Below are 14,487 nucleotides of genomic sequence, written 5' to 3'. Positions count from 1 at the left end.
TAAGGTTTGTGGCTCGATAATCGTAACAACTTATTTAAATTTAAATTACATAATTTATATTTGATTATTAATTATTAATTTTCAAGTCACTTTGTAATTTAATAATTAATTTTACTAGCTTCAATATTTAAATTTTGTAGCTAGAAAAATGTGAATTTGTAAGGCCTAGGAAAGTCCATCTAGTCCTTATGTAAGCCCTAGCCATTCTAAGATCTAGTCAACCATGTGGAGTACCTAACGTTCTCATGCTTGCCCAAAGAAATGTCAAACCAGTACCCAAACTATGCCTCATAGTGACTCCCCACTATTCCACTTATTTCGGCAACCAAAATTTAACCTTCTCTTTATTTTTTTCTTCCCCACTATTCCACTTATTTTGTAATTATTAATTAGTATTAATTTAATGGTTTCATCATTTTTTATATGGTCCGCAAATTTTTTGTAAAAACTCAAATAATTCGAGATTAAGGTTTCATCATTTTTGATGTCGCTCACAAATATATGTTTCTTAAAGCAGTTTTTTAGTACAAAATTTTAATTTTTTACTAAAAAACTACTTTAAGAAGCAGTAAGAAAGACATCCCAAACAAAGCCTAAATTTACTCTGTGTGCGTGCGAATTTTTATGATTTTTTTCTGGTCAATGAACATTCAATCCTTCGAGGGCAGGTCCTTCAACAACTTCAAGTTTTTTCCATGCCATCAAGCCCTCACCAGTTTTTTTAATTTTATCTTTTTGATTTAATTTGTGATTTTGGTTCACATTTTGGACAAGTATTTGGATTAATAAAAAAATATTTATTGTTCTATTTATTCTTCTATAAAAGACATCTCAAATGAAGCCTTAATGAATGGCTTTTGGCAAATTTTTAGAGGAAAAATATAGCCTAGAGAGAGAAATCAGTGTTTGTCATAGATTTTTTTAGTAAGAGGTCAAGGGTTTTTTTATTAAATTTTGCAGAATATTTGTGGGTTTTTTTAGATTTTATGGAGCAAAAAATCCCTCTAATAATGTATTTATTTAAAAAAAAAAAAGCCTTGGATTGAATTGGTTTGAATCAAACTTGGGTTGAGATTTTTTAGGTTGATTCAAACTAATTCATTAATGATCAAGGCAAATTGAAATGGTTTGAATCAACCCAAGTTTACTTAGTGATCAACTCCCCTTCCTTCCATTTTTTGTCATCCACTTATAGTTTATGTGCTCTAAGGTGATATACACTATAACATCACAGTCACTTGTGTAAGCACCTGATTCTTTTTAAATGAATTTTAAATAAAAATCTGAATTTCTATTTGAAATGGAGCACTACGGCACTGAGCTTACGAACATTACAGTGGCACTGACCTAAAAGTGCAGCGGTGCCAGAAATTGCCACATTGGCATTGAAGGCTTTGTTCTACAGTAATTGTGGATTCAACATGTAGCATCACACTGTTCTGTGGTTGCGTTACGACGCTACACAATAAATTCATTCTACATGTATTTTTCTTTCATTTCTCCCCACTTACGACGTTGGTGACTGTTATCTTAGCTTTGTTTTCAAATATTTTGATTTTGACCTTTTGACTTCTTCTAAATTGAATTATTTCATTTTTTTCGGATTTAGTAAACTTCTATCGTGTAACTTTTTATATGTTATAGTCCTAATTATTTTAGATTTTTTGACTAGTTGATTTATTAATTTTAACATGTAAAATAAAAGTTATTGTGTTTTGTAAGATTTGCACAAAATAATTTTTTTGGCATTTTAGCATTATGAATGAATACGAGAATGTGATTGAGTAATAACATGTTGTTATTATTATAATAATATTATGATAGTAGTATGTGTGAGGATAAGTTAAGATTGATTTTATTTGCATTGACTGATGATTGATTGACTTATACAGAATATTGGGCTGACTTGCTTTCCTTTAAATATTATAGTTTGATATTATCCTCATATTATTTATGTGATTCACTGATTGAGAGTTATAAGAAATTATTATTATGCAACGAGCAAAGAGTGACCACTGTGTTTATGAGCTAACAATTATTAATTACTGATCACTGCTATTAGAAAAATACTATGCAAACTAGAACTTTTTACTAATTTAACGTGATTTCTAGAATGCTTATTACTGCACTATTGTTACTGTACTGTTTTCTATTATACTAATTTCTATTACTGTAATTGTACTGTTTTACTATTACTTCGGTACTTCCTCTGATTTTATGAATATTGATATTGTTATTGATAATATTCATAATGTCACTGATTTTAAGAATATTGTATCATGATACTGTTAATATTGTTATTGATATCACTATTGATTCATTGTTACTATTAATATGATTGATTCAATGTTTACTAATTTACATTTTACAAGGCACATAATTTATTTGCTGAACATGTGATATAACATATTGATTGATACTTATATAAAATAATTGGACATCATGTGTGTACTCTTATACAGTTTTATTACACATATATGATTACGCTTGTTTTATTAATTTTATAAATGTTTCAGTTTTACTAATGTAATTGATTTCCTATTTTATTGGAGAATATTGTTACGACGACTAATCTATCAATTTGATACCTGTATCGGCTAATTGGTTTAGTGTTTTATAGATTACATATTTCACTATTTATGTGTTGTATTACTTTATTGGCATATGTATAATACTATTCTAATATTTTATAGATTTATTATTATTATATATGGTTTATTATTTTCATGCACAAATTCATGATCATATTGATTGCTATTATTATGAACTGAGGGACGAATGCATACTACTTCTTTATCATACTTTTAGTTCAGCTATAGGATTTAATGATATGTTGGGCTTTTTAGCTTATTATATATGATTTTGAATAATTTCAATTCAGAGAAGAGGTTAGGAGTATGAGACTGATCAATTATGTAGGATCCTCCAGGTTTTTTCTATTATTTTGTTTAGTTATTCTTTTATAGTCATGCGTGAATAAATTGTATGTTGTGATCAGTGGCGGAGCCACAGTGGGGGCACAGGAGGCACGTGCCCCCACTGTCTGACCAGATGCAAATTTTTTGGGTAAGTTTTCTGTTTATATATACATAAAAAAACCTAATTCTATTCGTGCTTGTCGACTGCCACTATACGCCTCGAGATGGTTTCATGCCGTCGCCAGCCGTGCGTGAGTAGAGTTCTTTGCTGAATTGTCATCTCTGTTTGCTGAGGAAATTCAAGATTTTGGAGAGAATTTATTGCTTCTGCTAACCAATAAGTTCCTTTGTGTACAAATTTTCTAACTTTTTATATCTATTACCAGTAATGTTAATTCTTTTGTGTAAAGATTTTCAAGCTATTTTAAAGATTTACTTTATTTACAGTAAGTTTGATGGTTTAAAATTTTAAGGATTAAACTAATAATTTTTTTTGGTTTCGTTTTAATCTGAACCTTAATACCAAAATTTTGGAATCAAGCACATCATTATGATATTTTCCAACCTAATTTTAGGTTCACAATTTTGGTTAGTGATTATATTTCTAAGTATAAATTTATATTAAATTTTAAATCTTCAAGAGATTTTGACAGAAACTTTAGAAAAGAGAATTTAATAAACTATAATTTTATACATTTTCAAGATAAGGATAGCAATTTTCGATTCAAGTTAAAATATCTTTTATTAAAAATATATGCTATTTTGTTCAAATATGTTTGTTCTTTTTTATTTAATTATATATCATTATATTTTTTTTGCCATAGAAATGGAGAAATACTTCAAAAGTAAGGCAGAAGTTGTTGAAAAGGATATTTGTAATAATATTGATAATGAAGTGATTGTATAACGCTTTTAAAATATGAATACTCAAAAGAAGAAACTGTAGGTGTAATGCAAAAAAAAAAAAAAGAATATAATGTGCTTTTGATTGTAAGTTTTTTAATTATATAATTTATCTTTTTATATAACAAGTCTAACAAAAAAAAATTAAAACCATCGATACCGGTCCCAAGCCTGTATGAAAAAAAGTTGAGTGTTTTTTAAGAATTCATAATTTGTGCCTCTACTTAAAAAAATTTCTGGCTCCGCCCCTGGTTGTGATTGTATCTCCTAACTATTCTATATGATTTTTGTAGTATGAATACAAATGCATATTAGTTTTTAGATAAATAGAATTATTTTTGCTACTAGTTCATATCATTGATAAAAGGAATCAAATAGCTTTGGTAGTCGTTGCTATAAATTATGAAAGATAAAATGAATAATTCATTCAATTTAAATTATATGGCATGATACAAATGCCTGAAATCCTTCAACTTAATTGCTTTAACAAAAACACATAAACATAAAAAAAAAAAAATAATTCATTCATAATTTCTTCTCAAGGGCCCATAACAAGTTGAGAATTAACAAACATGTATTCGCCTAAATCAACAATAAATGTGTAAGGCAAGTTTAGTACTAGGATTTACATAAATCAAATTGATTAGGGTTATGATGTAAGAAGAGAAATGAGAAGATATTCATGATTCCTTCCTTGTTTTCCTTCACTCTGCCTCATATCGGTCTTGCTGGTCAACTGAAGCCATAAATCTACAAAGTCACTAGCCCATAAAGCCATCGACCATGAGCCACTCCTCTCTCTTGCTAGCACATCCTAAGTCATATGAGGTTGGCATCGATCATCACATATTTGATTCTCTAACGAGGGATTCATAGATTATGTGAGGCTATGGCACTAAAATTAAGGTTGAGGAGGACACTCATGTTAAATTGATTTGTTACAACAATAACAATAATTTCTTTTATTTTATAAAAAAGAGAAAATTCTTACTTCCAACATCATGACTTCAAAGGCCAAAACTGCTCATATTCCACATCATAAAGTGACAAATATGATGCAAAAGGTTAATGGCCGGTCACTATCATTTATTATATATGACATCGTTTATTAAAATTTTTAAAAGTCAATTTAGCAGACGCCTTACCCGACCGAGCTATGTTCTCTCCAGCTCTTTGAATACAACGAAGAATAAGTTATCCGGCAATTCTTGTAATTTAACAATTTGTTCAATAGAAACATGGCAGGCAAGGAAACTTCCCCGACCGTTGTCTTTCGAGTTTTGGCTTATTATATCGATGGAGTTCTTATCCTTCTAAGCTAATTCATTTGTTAAAATAATCTCCAAAATCGATTCGTCATACCGCACTGATTTATTTGCCGGTTGCATTTATCAAATTCAATTGTTGTTAACTGTCAAAGAAAATTAAATGAAAAAATAAAAAAATAAATTCGCTTGTATGGCTAAGATTTAGAAGATCAAAATTCGCTCAAAGATTAAGACTTCATTTGGGATGATTTTTTTATTGTTTTTTAAAGTAGCTTTTTAGTACAAAAACTAAAATTTTTGTACTAGAAAACTGCTTTAAGGATTAGTAAAAAAGTTGTCCCAAACGAAGCCTAAATAAAATTTTGACTTGAGCTCAAAACATTAATAATAGGATAAATTTTAAGGTGCACGTATGAAATTAAAATATGTAGGAGCATACTTCATGAAAAAACTTAAGGAGCGTAAATGCCAAAAAGTTTTAATTTAATGAGAATGAGAGAGATGGGAAGAGAGTAGAGAGAGACGGGGAGAGAGAGGGGATAGATGGGGGACAGAGATATATAAATATAAATATAAGAAATGAAATATATTTATATTTTAATTTATAATTTTATTTATACATCTCTCTCTTACTCACCTGTCTCTCTCTCTCCCCATCTCTCTCTAATCTCTTCCTGTCTCTCTCTCTCTCAATCTCTCTCTTACTCCCTCTCTCTCAATCTATCTCTCTCTAAAACAGAACATTGGAGATTGCACCAAAATGTTTGATGATTTTTTATGGTTCTGAAAACCACATCAAACATTTTAATGATTTCCATTTGAATGCAGATTGCATCAAAGTTTTTGACGTCTACTATCCTTCCTAAATATTTCCCAATCTACGCCCCTTCTACCTATGTGCTCCTTTTTTAAGTTTACCCTTAATAATATAAATATATTTATGTGTTTATATAAGAATAATTAATATTTTAAAACTTAAAAAGGGGAAATTAGCTATTCCAACCTATTTTGATTAAAGTCCGAGTTGATTTGAGCCAAATTAGTTCGAAATTGAATCAATTCGAGCCGTCTTATACAAACAACTTGGACCTGATTTCGAGTCAATATTGAGTCGGTTCTGATTCAGCTTGCTCACAATCCTACTTTGCATGAAATAAGAAGCAATTTTCTTTTATGTAATAATTCAACAAGAGAGCAATTTTATTAGAAATCGTGATTTCTATAAAGAATTTTGCATTCTAAGCACTCCAATGCCCCCAATTGGGTAAAAGCTCGAGCAATAAAACTCGGCGATTCCCTATTGAAAATTTTGAGCCACTTTTAAATTTTCTTTGTCTCTTTCCAATTTGCATGAAATAAGAAGCCAATGTTGATTAGAACGGGAGAAAGAAAAAAACAAAGGGTAGCAACTAGTGATGGGCATAGGAGATGGAAGGAAGATTCGTGGTCTTCCTTTTGTGCTAAGGGAGTGAGCTGCTGACCGGCCCGCTTATTTGCATATTCTTTTTTTGGATTAATGGAAGGTTATATTTGGCTTTTTCTAGTGCGAAGTAGGAGTTGAATGGAGAAGAGAAACTTGAATTGCCTTTCTAGTTTAAGAGCTCCTAATTTATTTTTATACCGGGAGTTTAAGAAAATTGAAAGAAGAAAAAGCATATTAGCCGAAAAAAAATATATTTCAATAAAAATAATATGAAAATTAGTTTGCATAATATTATGCTATTTAAATGTTATTTTTTTATTTTAAAATAAAATTATATTTATAATCAAATACAATTTTTTACCCCTAAAATAATTTTACATCAATAATATATTATGGACAAATTTTTTTTTTTGTTGCTAAGCAAATGAGATACAAAGACACTTATTTGATTTTGATTATCGTGCAGAATAACACATTATCAGGAAGAAAATAGTAAAAAGATAAAAGAGAAATAAGACTCAAGACAACACATACAATATTAGCCTATGTCTAATATAGGGGATATCCTATATACACTATAAGGTATCTAAGGAAAATATTCATTATAAGAAAAGAAATTATTTCAACTCTCTTCATCTGCTCCCCCTTCCTAAGCTCTTTTATAGTATGATAAAGAAAAAAAAATATAATTATTATAATGACTCTTCCACTATAATTTAGCATAGTTTAGGATATAGGTTTAATTAAGTTCATGCATGTCCTTGAAGATTAAGAAAATTAGTATTTTTAGGCAATGAGCTAACGGTGAAAGATCCCCTTCAATGATTATAATGTGTAGGCATTCATTGAATAGTTTGGCAAGATGAAAAGTAATGGGCACATGTCATGCATAATGGAGGTTGATTCCATGTGGCCCACATCATATTATCAGCTTATTAAGAAAGTTTTATTCTAGAAAGTTTCATTAATACATGGTAGAGAGTCATATCAAAAACTGAAAAAATCTTTGAGGGGTTGTTGGTATGATATATGGAGAGTGGCTATGTTTTGATCCTTAATTATCTATGATGGCTGATAATGATTATTAATGATATATGGATAGAAATTAAATCTTTTGTGTGGTTTGTGGATCATTCTAAATGGAGGATATGTATAAGTTAATGGCTTTGATAATAAGAAATTGACAGTTTGGTAATTTTCCAGTCCCATTCAAATATTGCCCACTCAATCAGTTGAATTCTCGTGACACTTGACAAAGTAACATTACTTGGGCCCCACTAATAGTTTATTGATTGAGCTACTCTAATCGTTTATATTTTCTTTTATAGGTCTTGTCATGTACACGCAAGAGAGGCGGTGCAAAACTTGAAGCATTATAATTTTTTGCCTTATTCTAAACCCTATAACTAGTTATTTTGAGAAAAAAAGTTATGTCATTTACATGCATTCTCCTTTTTCTTTTAAAGTTCTCCATAAAGTGATCTTTCCAAATTCAAACCTAGGTTTATATCCCTTGCTTCCAAGGTTTATCATTGTGATGTGTAAGAGGAAGCAATGAAAAGAAAAAAATAGGGCTAATTAAATATTGTGGCATTAATAATGTAAATGAAGTCATCAAAATCTTAGAAGATGTTCTTAAACATTTAAGGTTTGGAGAGCTCTTCCAAGGTTACTTTTTAATTATAAAAAATGATAAAAATGGTACGTGGTAGCAACCTCCATAGAAAAAAAAAAAAAGAGTTGGAGAGTAGCATTAAGGTGGATGATGTAAATAATTTGGAGTCCTTATCAATATAGCGTATTCCTTGGAAAATTATTATAGAGGAATTAGTGATGATTAAGAAAGTGAATGCCCAACATATTAATATAGTTAGTTAGAGAAGCTAACCTCATAGTATCCCATAATGATCTAATTAAAAAGGCAATATTATGTTAGCATATTGATCCTCATAAGGTATCCTTGAATATGACTGATATGGTAGAGGTAATAATGTCATTGACAACACATATATGCAAAAATAAGTTGATGACAATCCCTTGAATATCAACATCTACCATGGTCATTTATGTTCCCATTACGTTGATAATGATAAGTTTGAGCATAAGCTATGAGGTTAAAGATGCTACCTACAAGATAAGGATTACTTTGAAGCAGCTTTGATTAGGTTATGCTAGTTGAATATAGCTGGGTGTTGCATGTAATATCTATCATCATAAATTAAGGTAATGTTTATTAATGATTGTTAATGTTAATTTGAATAGTAATTATAAGCCTTAGAATGTTTAATGTGGTTGTAAGTAACCAAGGTTAGGTTGAAGAATTGAAATATAATGTTGGGAAAATTGTTCCGCGAGTGCTGTGGCATCAGGGTTGGCGGTGCCACAATATATTGAGCTCTCGAAAAAAATCAAGAAAATGGACTTGGTTTTGTGATTCAGTACCGAGTCTCAGTTGAGGCTATTTTAGGGATAATCTGAAAGATTTTCTAAGAGTGCAATGATGTTGGGGAGCTGGGCTTGACGATGCTAGGTCATAATAATGGAATTACACTATTTAAATATCTAAAACTATATTCATTTTTAATTCACCTAGCCACCTTGCCAGAGAATAAAAGAGAAGAATGGGGAGGAAAAGAGAAAGAGAGAAAAATATATGAGGCATTTTGGAAGCAAAAATATGAAAATTGTCTGTTTAACTAGTTTGGAAAATTATTGGGCTTGAGGTAGGTAACCCATACTTTATTATTTATTTAAATTAAAAAATATTTATAGAAAGATATGCTTATAAATATATTTTTCTTGAGTTTGAAAAATGTTTCATTGTATTTAATTGCAAGAACTACATAGTGCTTCCAATTCCCACTTAGATCTCTCTCTTCTCTCTCTAGAGTTGACCTCTAATCATACTGAACAAGTCATAAGGAAATATAATTTATCTTCATAATATGGAAAAAAGTACTAATATCACTTGGATTTGTTGGCTTATATATCTTTCATGATGGATTTGTAAAGTCTATAATTAAATACTTACTTTTTATTATTTGCTTATCTTTGTTGATAATCTATTAATTTTACATAATCTCTAAGCATAATGACAAGAGAAGGGCTAATGTCTTATGCCTCCTTCACCATATCATTTTAGCCTCCAATTGAATGATAGAATTAGTTACAAGAAACTCCATACTATCCTCCTTTCCCTCTTCCATGTCATTCCTAACCTTATGCTCACTCATATGTGTGGCAAAATCCATTTATATATTCTCCTTCACATCCCTATGTATAAAAGTATAGAAAAATTTGCTTAGAACATCTAGTTTCCATTCCAACATTGGCTAATTATTCTCTAATCTCAACTTGATATTCTTTAACTCCTTAACAAGTTTAAAATTCAATTTCAATTAATTAGAGGAGGCCGCCTTTTTAGCATCTAGTTATTCTTTAGTTCACTCTCTTACTTTATCCTCAAGAGTTTCACCACTCACTTAAAAAAAAAAAAGTGATAGACATCTTTTTTCTTCATAATGCTAATTGGGAGATGCTAAGAATAGAAGCCATCTTTTTAAGTTCTATGTAACAGTGTAGGATCAATATTTAGTGGCATTAATCTAGGGCATTCTTTTTATGAGTAATGATGTCGCTGTGTATCATATTCTTATTTAATGCTTTAAGAGTATTCTCCCAAGTTAGCTTACCTCATTGTAATAAAAAAGAATACTTATGCATCTTCAGTCATGACAATCATCTCAATAAAAATATCATTGTGCTTCCTAATATCTACAATATAATATACATATAACTTCTGCACATCGTCTCTTTCGATGTATAATATAAATGCAGCCTCACAGTATACATTAAGTAGTTATAAAACATGCAAATTACTTCCCCTATTCTTCTTAAGTTTCTCCTCAAATGAAAATTATCGAAGTTCCAATCTAGTGATTAGAGAAAATTAAACAATATTAAATTTCACATTCTTACCTCCTATCCTAAACACGAGCGTATCACTTATTCTTCTCATCGTCAATCATCCTCAGCAATAGTTGATTAATTAGGCTCAAGAGAATTACAATATAGGGGGCTTTAAAAAGCTACCTAAGAGAGGACTCTTCAATCCTTTCAAGAAAATCAAATGCAATAATTTATTTAACAATTTTGTACATCACATTTATAGATTTTATGTGACCCGAGCAATAAATGCCTTTTATTAGATATGAAGTGAGCATCATCATACATAACAAATCATCTCAAATAAATCAATTCCATATAAGACACTAGATATGACAAAAGGATTTGAATTATATTCAGACTTTGTTCGAACAATATTCTAACTATGTTTGCACTATATTCGAGCCATGTTTGGACTTTGCTTAAAGCTAGCTCTAAACATATTTAAGTTGTTCAAATTATATTTGATCCTTGCTTGAATCATGTGAGACACGTTCGAACAAGGTTTGAATAAGTTAAAATATGATTTGAATTTTATTCAAACATGATTTGAATAAGATTGTCATAAGTTTTTTTTTACTAGATTTGATACATCAAATAATATGATTGTCACAAGTAACATACTGTTTAATGACATCTAGGGTTTAGGAATTAGTATGTGAACAAGGTTCAAAACCTTCATTATAACTTAAAACCTTGTTAGTTATTTGAACTCAGGCTTCTCCACTAATCTCCATGCTATTATTAAGTATAACTACAAGCAATGATTGTAGTGAAACCTGAATGACTAAAAGTATAATATTACAAGTCTTAAAAGATGATTGGAACATAAACACCATAATTTTGAAGCTTTATTGTAGAATAATCATACAAGCTTTGAACTACCAAAGATTGATAATGTGCTAAGAAGAGGGATCGATGTTTAAGAAAATTACATATTTGAAAGTTGGTGTGAGCCTTCAGTTGAGGTTTATGACAAAGTATATCATCATAAATCTTAAAATATGATTGGAACATAGATACCATCACATTGAAGCTTTATCATAGACTAATTATTCGAGCTCTAAGATTACAAGAGATCTAGAATGTGCTAGGAAGAGGGACATTTAAGCAAATTCCTTATTTAGAAGTTCATGTGAGTCTTCAGTTGATGGCTATGATTAAAGTGAAACCTAAATGACTAAAAGCATAACATCACAAATCTTAAAAGATGATAGGAATGGAAAGACCATTGCTTTGAAGCTTTATTATAGACAAATCATATGAGCTCTAAGATTATCAAATATCAAGAATGTGCTTGGAAGAGGGACATTTAAGCAAATTTCTTATTTGGAAGTTCATGTGAGTCTTTATTTTAGGGTTATAACTCATATTTAAATTACAACATTTGAAGCATATTTTTCTAAATAATATAATAATATATATATCTAATCAATTATGACTATTATAAGAAATATAAAATAAAAATAAATAGGTTGATCTTTTGGTATGGTACGTCTTTAAAAACTAATATTTTAATTTTCACATTATAAATTCCACAAAAAAAAAAGAAAATAAAATAAATCACTAAAGGGTGACTTGAAACATGTAGCCGATCTTTCATAACCTATTTAATTAATCACTCCCTTGCACACTTCAACATTTCTTATCCCTCACTATTATCTCTATATGTAGAGAGATTATTACGTGCATAATACGAAAGCAAGATATGTCCAAGTTTTGTAAGAATACACAATAAATATATAATAAATACATATTATGCAAAGAATTATATATTTACCGAGGTTTATTTTAGAGTGGAGCACATTAATCGTCAAAATTAGTTAAGAGGATTATGTTTACTAAAAGAATTAGAAAAAATAAATAAGCCAAACAAAATAGCGCATTTAGAATATGCCAAAAAATAGAATATTCTAAATGTGCCATTTGAATTGGCGTATTCAACCCAAGTAAGACCGAGGAAGTGGCTACAGAGAGAGGTCGGGAGAGAGAAAAAAAGCGGAATGGGGGGAAGAGAGAAATGGCTAGATCGGGGAGAGAGAAAGGGTTGGATGGGTGGGGAGAACCAACATGAGTGAGAGAGTTTAGATGAATATTAATACTATCTAATTTAATTTAAAATTCTATATTTTATTAAGTTAAATTGCAAAGAATTTAAATATTAATATTTTTTTATTAAATTAAATTAGTAAATTTTTATTAAATTATAAATAATAATTATTAATTTTTTGCAAAAAAAATTAATTATTAATTTTTTGCAAAAAAAATTAATTATTAGACAAAATTATCTATTTAATTAAATCAAAATAGATATAAAATAGATAATTTGGTATCTAGTAATTAATTAAAAAAAATCCTCATCATTATTTAATAAAAAGCTACTAATATTCTCCCTTTCCCTCCCCCTTTTTACATTTTTTCTCTCCCTTCCCCCTCTCTCTCTCTCTCCATCAGCTTTCTCTTTTTACTTTGAGCTTAATGTCTCCATTCAAATGGAGCATTAAAAAAAAAAAATTCATATTTTCAATATATTATTTTATTTGACATATTTATTTTTTCTAAAAATTTTAATAAACATGTTTCTCTAATTAATTTTGGCTATTAATGTACTCTTCTCTAAAATAAACCCTATTTATCAGGGCCGAACCCCTTTATATATGGGGGCAATTGCTCTCAACAAATAGTAAATATAATTCATCATTTTATCTATTCATTTGAATTTCAAAAATATTCTTACAACCAAAATTTATTCTAGGGGCAGCGCCCTCGAAAAATCTTGCAGGGGCACTGCTCCACAGGGACGCTGCCTCTTGACCTAGCGACCTAATCGAGCAATTTGAACCAGTCAGGGGCGCTAGTCCCTTGGATCCCCAATATATCTGCGAAACATACAAAAATATAAATAAATAAGAGTAATTGTTAACTCATTTTAAAAAAATCGAGTCAAATTCTATAGGCAAACTCAATAATTACTTACAAATAACATCTATAATTACTTGCAAATTTGCCCCGGCTATTTACCGTCCTCACTGACGTAATAATCTATCCTATCTGCTTTAGTTCACCATCCGCACTACGTCGTTTTATTCCTTTATTTAAATATCTTTGTTTGAAGCGCCAATGCAGCTTCGTACGCTTCTTGGACTCTACTTCTCGATCTCCTTTGTCTGATCTCAGTCGAGATTTGGAAATGGTGCTCGCGACCACGGAGATGATACGCGTGAATGGGTTGCAAGCAGAGGTGACTCTGAGTGCTGGCGGTGAGCTGCAGTGGCGTCTTGATGGAAGCGGTGAGCAGAGTCTCGCAATAGAGTCGGATGTTTTGGGCTTCTCATCGGAGGGAAGGGAGATTACATTAAGGGGATATGTAAACGAGCCCAGGAGCGGGGATGGAGAGTTGGGGAAGAGGGTGAGGAAGGACTTCGTTCTGGTGATGCCAACGGAGGTGTTGGCGGAGAGTTGGAGCGATCGGATTAGGGATTTTATCAATTCCCTTGGTAGGTGGGATCGTTATACCTATTTCTGCTTGGTTCTGTTCTGGGTGTGGAAATTTTGAGAGATTTTTTGTGTTTTTGATGTTTTGCCCCCGCAGTTTTATTTGAGATATGAATCAAGATTGGGCTCCTTGGTTTGGCAGTCGTCTAATTTCATCTTGAATTGGTTTCGTTTTTTTTGTTGCTTGATGCTTTTAGATACTACTGGCTTGTACTTTGTAGCAATTCAAATAGTTTTTTTTTTCCTTACATTTTTGTGTTTCGACAGCACAATTAATTGATTTATATGAAAAGAAGATATTTTTTCTCTTTTTGTTGATGCTCCTAAATTCTTAATAACTTCAAATTTTTCCTTGAGCTAAGGCTGGAACTAGAACACCGAACTTGTTTGAATTTAGGTTTAATTTTCTTTCTTTCTGTGTGCTTGTACATGTTTTCTATCTTCTTTGTGCTTTGGCTTAATAGTTTTACTGGCTTCACAGTCTTCTAATTTTGTAGCTGATATGGTTCCCAAAATCAATCTAATATATTTATAT

Source organism: Dendrobium catenatum, unplaced genomic scaffold (genome assembly GCF_001605985.2).
Source record: "Dendrobium catenatum unplaced genomic scaffold, ASM160598v2 fragScaff_scaffold_488, whole genome shotgun sequence".
Taxonomy (NCBI): Eukaryota; Viridiplantae; Streptophyta; class Magnoliopsida; order Asparagales; family Orchidaceae; genus Dendrobium; species Dendrobium catenatum.
The sequence above is the reverse complement of the archived record's forward strand: the minus strand, read 5'-3'. Positions refer to the sequence as shown.